This window comes from Tupaia chinensis, unplaced genomic scaffold (genome assembly GCF_000334495.1).
Source record: "Tupaia chinensis unplaced genomic scaffold, TupChi_1.0 Scaffold145659_1, whole genome shotgun sequence".
NCBI classification, from domain to species: Eukaryota; Metazoa; Chordata; class Mammalia; order Scandentia; family Tupaiidae; genus Tupaia; species Tupaia belangeri.
In genome coordinates this window covers 2,753,776-2,759,000 of record NW_006205516.1, presented here as the reverse complement: position 1 = coordinate 2,759,000, position 5,225 = coordinate 2,753,776, and the positions used below count along the sequence as shown (strand labels likewise).

The 5,225-nt window shown below is 35.1% G+C and overlaps 1 pseudogene; it reads right to left on the bottom strand.

Annotated features, from left to right (window-relative positions):
- Positions 1-1,288: 1,288 nt before the first annotated feature.
- Positions 1,289-1,757, bottom strand: LOC102478175 (low molecular weight phosphotyrosine protein phosphatase pseudogene; annotated as a pseudogene).
- Between the last annotated feature and the right edge of the window lie 3,468 nt (positions 1,758-5,225).

Sequence of the window (5,225 nt, the reverse complement as noted above, 5' to 3'; positions counted from 1 at the left end):
TTTTATTATGATCTTTTGTGAATCAAAATGTGAAAAAAAGTTTAGTATGGGAAGGAGGAAGGGAAAAGGGGAAGAAAAAAGTAAAAGTATGTTTAATTGACCAAAAAAAAATGAGAAGCTATTTGCTGATAAGTTATAGAGTAATATCTTTGGCTTGACTGACATGCATAGTTTTAAAAAAATGTTGTAAAGATATATGTGATTAAATGTAAATTAAAAATTTTAAAAAATGTAATTTTAAGGTACAATAATGTATTGTAATTATAAGAATATTCTTATTTTTAGGAGATAGATAGGTAGAGTTATTAGTGTCTGCAACTTATATTTTTCCCAAGAATTATTTATTTAACTATTTTGTTTCCAGATTTATCTCTCAGTTGTTTTTTTATAACTCCCCAGTTTATTCTGAAAACAATATTCTCTGATATCTATCCATAAGATTTTGGAATGAATTATCTCAAAGTACACAGAAGTTACCTGCATTTGCCTATACACTTATTAGACACTGATTAATGAATATTCATTAACAAATCAATATTTAAGCACATCAACCCAACAAAACCTTTTACAACTTTTTATTTTCTCCCGTTAAACCAACTTATACTTGATATTTGAATTCCATGTATGTATAAAACACATTCCTCAATGACCATAAGGTAAACCAGAATAAAAGTGTCCTTTGTGGGTTTAACTGAATTTTGGGGAAAGTGGTTCAAATGTGAGCAAATATATTGACCACCTCATGAAAAAAAAAAAAAAAACATAAATCAAGACATATAGAAGGTGCTCAAGGTTAACTCTCAGGATTTTTATCTTCCTTCTCTCTTGAGTACTGAGCTATTATGGATAGGCACCTATAACTCAAAGGCCTGAGGGCTCAAGGACAAGAGGTTGCCAGATGAGTGGGCACCTGTCCCAGCAGCCACTACGTGAGCAGCCTTGATGGCCCAAGTCTCAGTGGGCTCTCTCTGGTGTGGCCTTGGACTCCAAGTAATGCCTACTGCATTTTATTCTATAGGTTTTTTTGTCCCACTATATTTGTAATTGGGGCCAAGTAGGAGATATTCCTAGTTTGAGGAAACGCACCCCATAAACTATATGAATTAAAGATTTTTATTTATTTTCATGCCAAACACATTTGTTTTCTATCCACAATTATTTTTTAAAGTAAGAAACAGAATCAACTAAAGAACATCTGGGGCCAGGGGCTGCAGGACATCTTGCACATCAGCACCATCACCAGTGCGGGGCCTCATACAGGCCTTAGTTGATGCCGGCAGGATGACCACTAGTGTACGTTCTCTAGGAAGGTGTAGCAGCACCAGACACACTGCTCGTACACCACCTCAAAATCAGAGTCATTCCTATAATATGGGTCCTCAATGATGAGCTGCTTCTGTGGCTCATAGCTCCCGAGCAGTTTGATCTTACCTTTGTAGTTTTTAACTTGATTCCTTTTTCCATTCAGATCTTTCAGATTGCTTTCATTCATGCACAGTATGTAATCAAATGTAGTGAAGTCTTCTTTGATGGCCTGTCTTGCTCTGTGGGCTGTACAAATGCCTGATTTATTAGATGGCTCACAGCTTAGGGGTCAGGGACTGGCCCCCGTTCCAGACACTGCACTGCTGTCCATGACCATTCTCATAAATGTTTTGATTGGTTACAAGTTTCCTGAAAACTGTTTCTGCAATTGGAGATGGACAAATGTTACCCAGACACACAAACAGCACCAACTTGGGTAACCACTGGGCCATCTTTCTGCACAGACTTATTATAATTATTTTTAATTTGCTATAAGGCATGTACACTCGCCAGAGAGAAACAGAGATAAAGTGAGAAAGCAAGCAGCCAGATCTGGGAGTTGAATCATGGTTTAAGTGGGAGTCTAACGCCTTAATCACCAGCCACCTATTGGCCCTGAAACTTACTTTAAAAAACATTAGAGGCATAAACACACACACACAGACACACACACACAGACATGTAGAGGGGGAGAGGATGGGTTTAATTTTAATCAAAAGTATAGGAAGACAATTCATCAAAGAAATTTTCAGTATATGTGAAAAAAAAGTTTGATTATTCACAGAAAAAGAAATGGCTGTCATAACCTCTGAGCTCAGAGCAAACTTTCAGTACAAGTATAGCTGACCACTGATTCAGAATGTTTCAACTTGTAACCATCACCCTGAAACCAATCCCATATTAAGCCCAGAGTTCTAGGATTGTGGCTCTCCTTTACCTGTATCTTCCTTCACTAATTCCTGCTCCATGAGGTATCAGCCTTTGTTCTTTTCCCAGTTTTGCTTTAGCTCCTTTCTTATGTGTTTTCAAAGTGCCCTGTTCTTTTGTCATACTATTTTTTATACTAAACTACTTATCTATCTCTTACAAGACAAATTTAGTATTCCCCACTATCTCATAAGTGTTTCATTCAATGCCCATCAGAGCAAAGGCATTCAATAAATATGGCCTAGCTTAGCATTTAAAATTGAATTATTGCTAGCTCCTCTCCTGAGATTTGGAGCCCAATTGTTAATTCTTCATAATAACTGAGGCCCAGTTATCTAACAGGATTTCATTGTTTAGCTGCCTACAAGCTTGTCTTAATATCACCTCTCAGTGGATTCTTATCATGGTACTGTTATCTGACAATGCATCCCCATTACTTAAGTTTTTGAAACGTCAAAATCCATGTCACTATTCTTTTTTAATCTATCAAAATGCTGAGATTTTCTGTGGAAATTCTTAAATACATGAAATGTAAGTAGGTTGAATGGCAGTATAGTGACACCTTAGCCTTCGAAGTTCATTATCTGAATGGTAAGAGCTTGATGTAAAAGAGTAATCCAATTGAGTTGTTTCTACTGAATGTGATGTAGATTTATCCTCATTGTCACTCTTCCCTAATTTTATGTTCAAAATTCCAAAGAGTCTATCGAGTGCAAGTCTAGTTTAAATTTTGAGTATCTTTAAGTACTTCTAGTTTTATGGTCTTTTGACACAGTGGACAGGTCTACAAATGCAGTATTTAACTCCTCTAATAGAAGGCATAAGTCAGTGAGTCTACGTGGATTTCAAATAGAATATATTTAGTAATAAGGCTGCTTTTGCAAATACAAATAGAGAGGTACTGCTATAATTAGGTGCTAGTTATCTTCAAATCTACCACTCATCAGACAGTATTACTGCATAAAGATGTTTATTAGCTAGCTTATTACTTACATTTTTTGAAAACATTATCAGCATGTTTTATGCATAGGATAAATGAGGTACCATTAAGATCCACACATTTCATAAAATCTCTAGGAAGCAACCTAGTATTCATTCTAAAAGCTAATAAAGGACAATAACTATTTTTATGAGATTTGGAAAACATGAATATTTGGACTAGTTTCTCCAAAACAGACAAAACATTAATGACTCTAGTACATCCTCAGACTTTCACAAATAACATCATCTCTGCTTGTCTCACCACTCCCCTTGATTAAATGTCAGTGCTGACAGCTGATACTATAGTAGGCCAGGCTTTAGTCAGCACCCTCTAGACTTTTTGATCATTTGCCATTCCAGGCTTCAAATACAATTTCCAGCACAAATGATCAATACAATAATCTGACAATCTAGCCTTTTCTTGGCCCCTTTATCTGCATACTCCAATGTCATACTGTTTATGTCATACTGTTTAAGGTCCTTGGAAAGGACATACCTAGCTACCTTATATCTAGTTTTCTTCATAGCAATTATTTATCTATAATTCCTACTAGAATGTAAATTCCATGATGGCAGAGAGTTCATCTTTTTTTGGTAGTACCTTCTGCCATTGTTTTCCTAACACCTATAACAATACCAGGGACATAGAAAGTACTTAGTAAATATTAGTTGACTGAACAATTAATCATAAGAGATGATAGATATTGAAAATTTACTGCTAAGTGCTTTACATTTTTTTGCATTTACTACCCATAAATATTACTATAAAGGAGGTGCTATAATTACTCCTATTTTATAGTTGAGGAAATTTAGGATAAAATATTGAACTCTGTTCAGGAAGACTATACTAGGGATTATCCTTAATATATTAGACTTTCATTAGGAATAATAATGTAACAAGGGATATTTAGGAATTTAACATAATCTAGATGCCTTTAGAGTTTAAAATTAGTAGATAATATTTATTCAAAATTTTCTATGGTCTAGGCAGTAGTAGATCATTTTACATCACTTTCTATTTCACAATAACCCTATGTAATAAGTATTATCACTATTTAAACTTTGCAAATTAGGAAACTAAGGCAAAGAGCCTAAGCAACTTCCCTAAGATTTCTGTTCTCATATCATCAGAAAAGTCATGACATATTTTCCTATGCAAAAATGCATCAGGACTTTTCTAATGACCCAATATAAGATCTTAAAATCAAACTTGGTTACTCAAGCTCCTAAGACAAATTTCTGAAGACTTCTATGAGTGAATAGGCTGTAGAGGGGTACAGAGAAAAAACATATAATATTTGATGAATACTAAAAAATGCTAAGAACTTTCACAATTATTTATGAAAATGTTAACTACTTGCATGTATTTCAAAAAATCAACAAAAAGAAGGAATCATATCTTATTATGTTCCATTTTTGGATCTGACAAGGACTTACAAAGTTTTTACCGAAGGTCACACAGCTTGAAACTATTCTGATTTTTAGACACCTTCCATTTTTATTATCTCTGCAATGACTGAAGAACTCAAAGAAACTGATTCTGCAGGATCTAAGGATGTAATGATAGTTTGGCTTAGGGATAGAGGCAGTGTAGAAATGGCAAGAGAAATAAAGACATTAACTGACTTAAGAAAGTTTAGAATGATACCATGTTTTGAAGGTGTATCCTTACAATTCATTTGCTAAAATTTGGTTCCAGTTGTGATGAGATTAAGAGGGTGAAAACTTGAAGCCAGCAGGTGGCATAGTGGTTAAGACTCTAAACTCCCACATGGCCAACTGCAGTTCAAGTCCTGCTTGAAATCATGCTGCATGTGCATGCATGCCCAAAATTCCTAAAAGAAAATGGAGGAGAGGGGACTAACCCTGTGGGGGTGGCCGTCCCCCCTAGAGGGTGATTTCTTGCCATCCCTCTAACTGTCTCTCTGTTTCTCTCCAGTGAATACATGCATCCTAAAGCAAAAAAAAAAAAAAAAAAAAAAAAGCAGGGGAAACATAAATCCGAGAATGAA